This window comes from Rhyacophila brunnea, unplaced genomic scaffold (assembly GCF_057557595.1).
Source record: "Rhyacophila brunnea isolate RB1 unplaced genomic scaffold, BYU_Rbru_1.0 scaffold_9, whole genome shotgun sequence".
Taxonomy (NCBI): domain Eukaryota; kingdom Metazoa; phylum Arthropoda; class Insecta; order Trichoptera; family Rhyacophilidae; genus Rhyacophila; species Rhyacophila brunnea.
The window spans coordinates 26,935,499-26,948,221 of NW_028233361.1; the positions used below are offsets into that span (position 1 = coordinate 26,935,499).

The 12,723-nt window shown below is 34.2% G+C and overlaps 1 protein-coding gene across 1 annotated transcript in view; it reads left to right on the plus strand.

Moving 5' to 3' along the window:
* The window catches only part of mgl (low-density lipoprotein receptor-related protein megalin), a 625,899-nt gene that overhangs the window by 78,054 nt on the left and 535,122 nt on the right, over positions 1–12,723 (plus strand). The window lies entirely within an intron of this gene.

Below are 12,723 nucleotides of genomic sequence, written 5' to 3' on the forward strand. Positions count from 1 at the left end.
TTAAAAAATTACATTCTTTATGTTGTCTCATATTTGTCTAATGTTTTTTTTATTTGAAAATATGCCAGGTGTTTTTTTTTTAGTTTTTTATAAATGCGAATTAATTAAATAAGGCATTCGTTTTCGTCATTACGTATTTTTATTGATGAAGTCAGTAATGTAAGTTAAGTACAGAGATCGTTAGAGATTATTTAATTAACGGAAAATTATTTTGTAATATAATTGATTCGTTAACTATCATAACACTGCATAAATAAGATCATGTCAAAGGCCGGTATTAGACTATCAAAAATCTTTTATATAAGTTCACGACTAGGGAATCCAATCCCGAGCCAAATTTTTGATCCCGGGATTTCGGGATTACAATTTGACGATCGGATTGGAATTTTTTCGATAGTTAATATTAAATTTTTAAATATACAAAAAAAAACATTGATAAAATCGGGCAAAAATTAATAAATAAATAATTTATACTATTTAAGACATTTATTGTTAATATTGTGCATGTTGTTTAATCTTGGAAATACATAGGTGTAATGGAGTAAATAATATTGTAATATAAATAATAATGTGAGAGTAAAACAGTTATATTTATTTATGAAAAGATAACAAATACAAGTTCAATTAAAATAAAAAAATAACATATTGTGTTGACAATAAATACAATTCATTCAACACTTCAATACATGAAGTGTTAGCTTTTTTAGTTTTTTCTGATGTTGTTACGATTGCGTAAGACAGCAAAAAATGGTTATTTATTATCCGGTGATTCCCCCTGTTATCAGTGGGTCTCCAGAATAACATTTTCTGGTAGAAACGTCTAACTAAATGGTTCTTGATTTATTTATTCTATTTCTCAAATTCATGTCACGAAAGTGCGAAACATTGTTTTTTCCCCATTTTTATTAATATACGTGAAAAAATAAAATGAATTGGTAACACATGGGTAATAAATCAAACTTCATTCAAACTCAGTTTATTCTAATGTAGTTATTTTTTTATAATTTTTTTTTATTTATTAAGGAAACAAACAGCTACATTTTGATTACAAAAATTTAAAATATAATAATGAAAAGTTATTGCAACCAGCAAAGTTTCCATGTATACATTATAATATAGTTAAGCCTAACAAGTTACATGTTATTAAAAGTATTTTTCTGTTATATTTTCGTTTTTATTTTATTTTCCATAAAAATTGATAAAAAAAATCAATCCCGAAAGGTTCTGGATTATGTTTACCAATCCCGGGATTCATAGGTATCGAAAATAGCTCGGGGTTGAAATCCCTAGTCACGACACTACCTTTTATCAAATAATATTCTATAGCATAATATGGTTTATCGGAAAATATTGTGACAGTTCATTTCAAAATGTAGGATGGGAAGAAATTAACCACGAAAATAATTATTGATTGTAGAACACGAAATGTATCGATTATAAGTAGGTATCTACTTAGTAATCTGTATCTAAGACTGGAAACGTAAACAGACAAGCCAACATACATTCGTTGTCCATATTATAATAAACCTAAATTTTATAAAATATTTTACACAGTCCCTCTCGTATCTTATAAACAATAATAATAAGTGTTGCCAAATAAGTTAATGCGAGAATAAATTTAATAAAGTGATAAAAGATATACCACTTTAGTTTCTTGTTAGTGGATTGATATAGGTATTGCTATTGGGATACGTTTTGCAATGCACTGATCCATTTATCTTCCTTACCCATTTATTTAGATTAAAACCCCATTATGGTATACCCAACATGCACTTGTTACACTTGTTATATCTCATTGAGTGCATTTTGAAATATCTTGTGCAGGGTCCATGGATGATTGCCAAGTGATAGGCAGATTATATCGATAGTAGCTGGACGAATGTCATTTTCTAATGGACGTCTAACGATTGAATGGAAGGCGAAAAACCCGCTGGATTGATATTTAAGTTTGGCGGAAGTCATTGGAAAAGATGGATGGCAAAATTGCGGAGAGGCCTACATCCGCCATACACGAAAAAATATACTGGGTTAATAGTGTTTAAATACTTACGCTACATAACAATACGATGCACAGTTTAGCATGCTATTAGATTAGACATCTTTGTTTATGTAAGACGGTGTGTTACTGCGTCAATTATATGAAACTTTTAACTGTAATATTCAGCATATTCCGTGATATAAATTTATCATATCGACGTTAATCGTTTAAAGTGCATTATAAGAATTAAATCGTTTATCAGATAGTATAAGTGAAAGATTTCTCGCGTGTGATGGTCACGCAATGCCGTTGCGATATGAAAACGATGTAAGTTTATGAAATACACATATAATGTGCGTATCTTCTATAATGTGACGCATCGCTGATTGTACTTATTATGTGCGTGAGATAAACAGCTTTTTTTAAAATACGTGTTTGTATTTTATATGCAGTAATACCCAACATGCAACTCTCCATACCGCGTTGGGTTACTCTCAGTTTTTTAAACCTCTTTTGTTGTTTTTGGCTGATTCTACAAGCTTTTACCATAGTACAATCTCGTTTAAAACTTAGGAAAGGATTGCTTAAGTCATTCAAAGAGATTTCAGATGTGGACAGAATGACAAGGTGTGGTGAGAGATGCGACTACGCAGCCATTTCAATGGTGTCCGACGAGAAGCTATCACCTGGCCCTTTATCATTCTTTTGATGACGTCAACGTCTGTTAGTCACGCAATCAGTCCGATGAATTTTGAGGTTAGGTATATACAGCCACATCTCGAAGGCCTCAACCAGTTTAAAATTCCGGACATCAGCTGCACAAAAATTTAATTTATTTAGCTAAATAGTTTAATATTTTCTTTTTCAAGTAATTTCAGATTCAATGTATTAGCAAGACATATTGTCGCAAATTATTAACTGTCAAAATATGAAAGGAGGTTAATACTATTTTGCCTGTCCATAAACATATACCTATTTATCTTTGCAATTATTATGAATACTGCTTGACAACAAACTGAAGATGTCTTGTTAAATAACTAACTGATAATCATACAATAAAAGATTTTTTTATTATAATTATCCTAGAAAAGTATTTACTGATTAATTTTGATAGATTATTCATCAGCGTGGCATTGAATTAAACTTTCGTCGGTGTTTTGTAAAAAGGGCGAATCAACCAAAATGCTACTTTACAGGAGGAGGATTTTTAACTTTTGACATTTATTTGTTTCACACGATTTATTTTTGTTATGGTGCGTAAACATGTTATGTACCAGTGGGTCTATTCTATACTTATCGAACACTAAATTGATAAATAGTATCAAACTTAGGGTAGGTTTGTATCAAAATATTAGCACTTATTGTAACAATTACACGAAGCCGGTTTTTATTGTTGCAATAAGTGCGATATTTTAACAGCAGCAAGATAGGTGCTGATAAAATATAGCACTTATTGCAACAATAAAAACCGGCTTCGTGTAATTGTTACAATAAGTGCTAATATTTTGATACAAACCTACCCTAAGTTTGATAATATTTTTCACTTTATCACTTTAGCGGTCGATAAGCATAGAATAGACCCACTGATCCGTTAAATAATGGCTCTACGTGATTGTATGATATGATATGATGAGTGTGGTCAATCCAGTGTACCAAATTCCTACGATTCAGCGAAGATATGGATTATTAATACTTTGGACGCTGCAGACGCACCTGGCGCGCAATGACCAGGCGGCCGATCGATGTAATTAACGTGCATTTTAAAGGTGGTAATTAAAAAATCATTATCTAGCCAGCAGCGAATGAGTATTAAGACTCAATGCGAGCTAATGAGTGCGTGGCGTGGTCACGAAATTCATATGTGAACTTTTTTCCAAACCTACCAGCGACTTGATTTTGGATTTATGTCACGTGTATTTTTTTATTGCCTATATGCAAATATTCGTTCTTTAACAATATTTAATTATAATTTTAATTATTGTCTATTGAGTGGAAGCTAGCGGCAAACAAATTTTGAAAATAGTCGATAGGTATACTGGACTATTTATTAGGCTAGGTTAGGTTATGAAAATTGTCGTTGTTCCCGCCTGGCTTTCAGTAAACAGACTTGTATCATTATTTTTTGACAAACACACACCTCTCCCAACAAAACCGCATTCCGCATCATACCGTGTTTTAATCAGGCGTATCATGAGGCCCTAAGAAGGATCGCCAGTAATTTATATCGAGGAATTTATCAGAAGCAGTTACCCAAGACTGAGGTTACCACGGATTCAAGTATGTTTTGACTGAGTTTACATATTAAAAGTACCCATGGGAGAGAGAAGCACGGAGAATAAACATAAATGAATAATAACATAAAATATATCAAATGACAAACGATCTAAATGAAGAGTATTTATATCTTAGATATCTTTAGTGTTCAAATAATGTGTAGGTACTGTTATTTTCGGATGTGAGTCGTTTACCTCTTCAACAGAGTCTTCAGAACATTGGATGTTACTGGCGGCTCACATTCATATATTTTTTTGTCACATGATCGATGAATCCATACACCGTTCAATTAGTATGTACAAGAATAATTGTGTGTAGCGTTTGTCAGTCAAAAGGTCGGATCCTCTCAACGTGCTTGTTCGTGTATAGTTTAAGTTCGGATGAACGATTAAGTGTGTGATGTGATCCGTTTGATTGGTGCGTTGACCCCAGCAACATGTTTGTATCGAACACCTCCATTACCTTAAATCACAGCTCTATTTAATTTGAAACGTTGTGTTGTTGGTTATTCGTTCAGCCAAATATACGGGCGTACTTAGGTGATGTTTGTGCGATTCCGAGGCCATCGGAATAACGGATAATATTGGAAATGTGTTATTATATAATTCCGTACGCTATACGAAATTACACGAAAACTACTGAACCTATTTCGGTGTTTGATGGCTTTAATGATGAGTGCAGATATTAAACATAATTATATATATTATATAAAAAAAATACATAATTTTGAAAAACACTTTTATTTAAATTTTGAAACGCTCTATATATAAATTATTGTGGTTTCATATAATAATATTTTCGTACTGGGTTAAATATTTATTGCGTCGATTTATTTTCCAAGGGCAAGAATAAACTCGGTGTTTTTGTATCACAGGGACCTAACTACAAAAAAGCATGTTTTGAGATAGTTTCTGTTTTCGAAGCGAGTCGACTAGATAAGTGAGGTAATCACACATCACAAATAATTTGCTTTAATAGTAAAAAAACGTTGCCTGCGGCGCTATTTTCCTTAAATAATATGGTTGTATGATACAATTTTCAATTGTGTATCAATACTCGACAACTCCATAATTCAAATGAATGTAAGAATTAAAATATACGAAAAAAACACAAAATATATCTACACATTAATTTTACCACGTACACCATTTGGAAAACGCTACTGTAGAGCGTCATACTGCCTTTATCCTTAGCGATAGGTAGGGGGGGGGGGGGGGCGCCAAAGATCATAGCCTGGGGGCCCGCTCCAGGATGTGGGGTCCATGGGCCCTTAAGACATATTAAACATGGCAATTGTAAGTTGAAATTTCACAAATAAATATACTTATGAAAGTACGTCTTGTATATAATTAATTATTCAGGAATTATTAATTATCCTTTGCAAAACGTTCTATACCTAATATTTATTTGTTTGCACCCTTTTGTATACTATGTAATTATTATTATACTGTTGTGTTGCCGAATAAGCGGCCAGACCTATAATTTTACAACGTAACAAAATAAGCAGTACCTACTTACAGATATTATTGGTTTAGATTTAACCCTAATCAAATAAACATAATGTACTTATACTGAATTATTATTTATTTTACCCCACCTATCCCGAATAACATTGTAATTAGTACCCCTTTAATTAATCCCCTTTAACCACGGCACAGAACGTAATAAACGTGTATAATTATATTAGCAAGGTGTGTGCAATTGTATTTATATAGGACGTTTAGAGTGAAATGGATTCTCGGATCGTTTGAGGGGCGACGGGGTTGAAATGTTTCAAATGGTTATGCTTTTAGAGCGTGATAATTCAGTAATCTCATCATGTATGCTCAAATAGGGGAAGCGCGTCTATCGATACCCACCGTATAAACATATAGGGTTGCATTTCATTATTATGAATGTCAATCTAGGTATTTGCATATTGCATGTAAAGTGGATCTACGAAGATTTTGTTGTCGACAGCTGGACGACTACCATTTAGACATCTGTGATAAGGATGAATAAAATAAGTATGTGAACAATTTCACTGACAGTGCGATTTAAAACAGCGATTAGGTAAAAAGTTCTTTACACGAAACGATTATCATGCAAATGCATAAAAAATAAGAGTTTAATTTAATTAACAGTATATTGCACCCGTAACCAATTTAATCTTCTTCTTCCAATAGCGTTACAGTTTAAATCGATCCGTAGTCATTTCAATTCCCTTCGGTTTTCAGAAGTCATCACTAGGGAGCGGATTTATATGCAACAAAGACATGATTATATGCATGCATGTATGCACTTAAAACAGTAACGTCCCTAGACAAAATGCCGCCCCTGGGCAGGGGCCCCATTTTTTTTATACTTACAGTATTTTGTATCATCCGTGTACGTGTCGTTTCTTGTCACCATGTATGTCGAAAAGGAACGGAAGTAAACTAGACATCGCAAACTCGACAAAAAATTACAGTCCTGTTAAACCTTTTACGTTAATTAATACATTTTGTTTCCAACCAGTGAGCTAATTTTTTTAATGGAAAAATATTTTCTTTATTACTAAGTTCAGGTAGCTATATTATTTTATAGCAAATGATTCTCCTTGATTTGCCGCCCTTCGAGTAACTGCCGCCCCTAAGCGACGCTCTATCTGCCTACCCCCACGGGACGTCACTGACTTAAAATGAATTAAATATGCGCTAATGAAATATTCAGTTAAAAATTGACATTTTTTGTGGAAAAAAATTGTAAATACCCACTTTACCCAACTAGTAATACGATATCAGAACAAAAAAACACAAACAATGAATATAAAGTTAATCAATTACAATTTTCAAAATAGTTTTTTCACAAGTACAATTAATTGAATAATAAATGCAATGTAAACCAAACATAACTTAAAAAACAAAAACGACACACTTAACTATTCCTAAGTATTATAATTATGTACTATTTTTGGTTTTTTGCCCGAAAAATAAATACAATATTTTTTGAATATTATCCTCAATATTTTGTTTATATGTGGAAAACGACCTCTCTACGTCCACAGAGGTGATTGGGCAAACTTTAAATAGAAGTGCCCGAGTTGACTTCACTTTTTCTGATAAACCCACAGCTCGGAGATGGCATTAAAAATGCAAGTGCATCTAAACTATCTACCTTCCTAACTTAGTTATATTACGATAAAGTGATTAAAAAAAAATTATAAAATCTGAAATGTCTGGTTGGCTGACCTTGGCCTACGGTGTGTTTTTAAAATTGCTATTCTTAAGGCTATACTTCAGTTGAGGCATGGTCTAAAAAGATCGTGGCTAGGCGATGCACGGATTGTGCAAATGACACGTGCCGATATAATTTGTTATAAAAATCCAACATCCGTCCATTTAATGTTATATTACTAATAATAATAGTATATTCATTGACATTAAGTACATACGTAAAAGTTTTTAGTCATCTTTACACGATTTAAGAATATTTTCATCCGAAACTATGACAAAACAAATCGACGTGTGGACACCTCGACGATCGGTCTCCGATTGGCGACTAGTGAGAAATTTCGTCGCACCTACTGTTGAAAATTATTTGCCGTTTCACTGAAGTACGCTCTTAAAGGGTTTTCGTTGTATACCACTTTACTGGTTAAACTGCTATACCTCACGTCAAAATATTTCATTAAAAAAAGAAAACTCATCGTCGGTGGTTGTGATGATCAGTGCTTAGGGACTATTTTGATCGCACATCAGTTTTTGACAGAGTAATTTTCAATATGCTACAGTAATAGTTAACGACGTTAAAATAACTATTAAGTTGATTATACTAGCTGTAATTCTGCATCCCTCGATAATTGATTATTCATAGTGGGTCTAATTTGGCGAGATTGAGAGCTATTGAGCTATACTCATTACTGGCAATTAGCACATAATTCTAAACACTTATGATTACAGCTTGTTTGCCGGAAATGCACGTACATCTGCGCTGATTGCTGCATATGGCAGTCATTAGTTGTTATTAAATTTCGTTTGGCAATTTATAATGTGACGATATAGGCTAATTTGGACAATTACTTAGTTAATTACAAATTATGCGCTTTGTCCACGTAGGTCGTTATACTCGTTCATTAGAGATATATTTAAATAAAAAAATCAAAACAAAACATGTAAGTATGTAAGTGAGGGCCACAAGTTTTCCATTAAATTATATTAATTTAGTACCTACACATTACATTTTGTATCGTTTGCAAAAATCATTTATGATTTCTTTTATTTCTCTATTCCTCACCACTCTCTTCTTCAATTCTTGTAAAATAATCATTTTAGTTGGGCTACACGTATGGGTGCAATTTGTAACGTCTAACCGGGGCGTACCAAGTTGTTTTTAAGCCCGGGACAGTGACGAAAAATACGCTCCTTACGTAATACAAAACTAATTGTAACCTTTGCATGTTTTTACCTAAACAACCCATAAATATTAAGTTCACCTGCGTTCGGTATCATTAACAAATTATAAATAAAACGGATTACATAACTCATGATATAAGTGTTTAATCTAATCTAATACAACATAATAGTGAACTTTTATCTTAAAGTATAATTATCAGAAAACACTGCTAAACAATCAATAAATAATAATAGAAAACCTTTTTTATAGATTTTAATAAAAATCGTTCTCCCTATAATTTGGTCATTTCATGAGTATCTCTTTTATCTATTCTTTAAATTTCTCACGATCTGGAAATACTACACTGATGTTTGGTGTACAATTTAGGATATAATATATGCGCATGGAGAGGGCGGAATCCTTGGACTGGAAGGTGGCGCGCCATTTTTAGCTGCGTGGTATTATTAAACCCCCTTTCTCTTGCTATCAATTTCACTAACTACAAAGTCATTTTATTTTATGCTAATTGCACAATTTTTAAATATGTTGATTTTGAATAATAGATTAGTAGATTTTTTACAGTTCTGAAACATTTCATGGTTCTCTGACTTCACGAAGACTTAATAATCTGCACCATAATTATTTATTAATATTCTTCTGAAAAACATTTCGTTGACTAGTTATCGAAATACTATAACTATCAATTTTTACTTGTTTCACATTTAATGCTACTCTATTTCTGCGCCCCTACGCGGACTACGCTCAGGGTTGCTGCACCGCTCGCCCACCTCTTGCTTTGCAACTGACACTAAATAGTTTAAAAGATAATTGAATACTGTAGTAATTATAAAAAAATGTATTTCACATTCACTTATACTAGAAAATAAGGAAACGGTTGATCAGTTTTATCTTTCCCCTTGACTGGCAGTGTTAACGCCTGCGTTGAAATAAGCACAAAGTAAAAGCCATCTACACGTTCTTTTGGATATTAGCAGATGAAGTCGTACAACGTACATACCTACATACATACACGATAGACATACTTACGTACCGTGGCCCGGTTGTACTTAGTGTAAACTAACCGGGGCTAATCGTTTCTATTCCACTCAATCGAGCCGAAGTCCTTTCACGCTACTTCCTGTTTACGCTCGTCTCACTAATCGTGTGATTGCGTTAAGCCTCAAAGCTATTCATTCACTATATTGTCTCTTTATCTTTATAATATTATGTAGTACGCGGTCAACTAATGTAGAGTTCACAGTGATTTCAAATGCAGTTTGTACTGAAGCTGTAGATATTCTTCTTCTTCTTCGGCCATATCCGGCCCTTAATTGGAGCTTATGGATACCACGCAGCGCCTCCAAGAATCCCCGTCGCTCGTCAGTCTTCTTGCTTCGGTTAGGTTAAACCAGCATCCCGTAGCTCCGCCGTATACACTCTATAGATAGTATTTAGCGGCCTCCCAGGACGCCGGAATCCGGTCGGCTTGAAGAACAGGCAAGCCAGGTTCAGGTTCTCTTCTGGCATCCCCAGCACGTGACCGAACCAGGTCCAACGTCCGCCTCTTCTCTGTCACACCCATACCCAGTATCCGTCGCAAACATCTGTTTTCGAAGCTCAGTATACGGTTGCTCTGAGCCTTCGTAAGGTGCCATGATTGGCTACCGTAAATCAGCACCTATCAGAATGAAAGCGTCGAATAAACGGTATTTGGTTTTGAACGAGTACAATCGTGAGTCCCAGACATTTCGCATCGAGTTGAATGTTGTTCCAGCCATTCCCATTCGGATAGCTAACTCTTTTTGCAAAATTCCATCTCCCGTGATGTGTACCCCCAGGTACTTAAAGCTGTCGACGCACTCGATGTTTTGTCCGTCGCTAATCAGAGGGAAGTCTGGATCAGGACAGGTGCTATTACACAAAACGTTGGTTTTCTTCGCGTTGATTTTCAAACCGACGCGAGATGAGTTGTCATGCAACCTGTCGATTGTCTCTTGAATGCCCTCGATTAAGTTGTCGAATAGGGTAATAATTTATTGGTCAAACGTCACAAAATAGGGAGTGTTCCCTTATCACTATGTATTCTTCATTCTTTCCTCGATGTTTTGGGGTCATTGCAGAAAATATTCTCAAGAAACAATTTGGAAAAGTGTATTGTTATGTTAGATGTGTGATTATGAACGCCGCTCTATGTCTGTCAAAAATTGTTAGGTTAATGCACACTGACATCATACACGACACCAACATAATCGCAACTAAGAAATACCAACAAAGCTAAGTTCACTTCCGCGGACGCAGACGCAATTACTGTCAAAATATTCAAGCCGGAAAAATCTCACTATTCACCAGAAATAAGAAAACGGATATAATACATAGGTACACGTATTAATTAAAATTTTACCAATGTATAGTCAGTCATATAGTGTTTCAATTGTTGGAAATATATATTTTGACTTATATTTCACTATCGTAATATGTTAAAATGTTTTTATTAGTATTATACCTAGTGTGTTATATTGATTTAGCATTTTAGCGTGATTTCAACAGCTATGTTCCAACACAAAATGGCGTCTCTACAAATTCAAACAATCAAACAAAACAACAAAGCTGGCGGAAACGTCATTTGAGAGCTACGCCAACGCGGTCAAAGCGACTTCTGGTAAGACGTGATCCAGATTCCAGACGCAACGCACAACATGCATCGTCAGATGCGGCAAAGGAACACAAAGTTGTCATCCAACGTCAAACCGGAATTAATCAAACGTAGAGGTCTGGAGTATACATGTTTTCGCACAGTACATCTGTAAAAGAAAACTTAACAGTATTACGCCACATATTATAGTTTAAAAAATCAGTTGCCGTAGTGATTTGTATTAAGTATCTGCGAAATCAATCAATAATAAAAATACTATAATTATGTTTAAAATACTACAAAATAGAAAGATGTTGCATATTCATTGAACCGAAGGATACAATTATATTTATTGACAGAATATAGATACAAATAAATTTTAAATGAAAACTAATGAATACGTAATGGTCATAAATAAGGGCATTCTCTTGCGCCGAGTTAAATTGCGATGTCATCATTACTTGTTTTACTTACGTTTTGACTACGAGTCCAAATTTTAATATTATAATCTATTATACCCACTACCAATTCTGGACATACGGGAAATAGGTTAAAATCCGTTTATCGTTGGTACAGAAGTTCACGTACCCATGGTGTATCATAATATATAGTATGTAGATACTATATTCTCTCATTAGTCTTAGTCAACGTCATGTGGACTGGGAGGTATCACTACACTTCCCAGGTCCAAGGTCAAGAAGAAGGGACACAGAGGAATGACGGTACTTCCTTTCCAAGAGAGTTAGCAAACGTTTTGAAGGTGTTAGTTACTATAAAGTGAAAAACGATATTTGCATACTTTCTGTAATTATCTCAGCGGGCGGACTAGCAGGCGGAGTAGCACGAACCGTGGATGAAGAGATGTCCGAATGCCTGAAAAAGAAAGCCAGTATCTCATAAATTATATACACAAAAGCTCCCAGCTGTCTACAGGGACAAGGGTGGAGTATTATTAGGAAGGGAGAAAGCACACCAAAAAATTCGCGACATTTTACAAACATTCAGTTATTGTAGGCACCTTACAAAAACACACGATTTAAACTGGTTACAACATTTCTACATTCGCGGCATCCTGATGTCTTAATTTGGTAATATTATGTATTTTTCATAATATGGTTATTTGGAAGCAATTGAGCTCTTCTCTGAATGGAAGGCTATTCTGCTTTACAATGGTTTACAAAAGTATACATACATTTTTTTAACGACAGGCATAAATAGTTACATTATTAATGATAGAGAATTACATTTTTGTTACACTATACACTAGACATTTACGTTACATTTTTGGAGAAATTCATGTACAATTTTCATAACTGAAATATTTGGTTTTGCCAGGAACGAATTAATCGTAAAAGGAGGGTATAACCTGCATTTTCCCAACTTATTCAATAACACTTCTCTCTCCTGGTCATAGGCATCACATTGCCAGACAATGTGGTTAAGATCTTGAGTGGGATGTCCACACTGACACTGAGGGCTATCTACC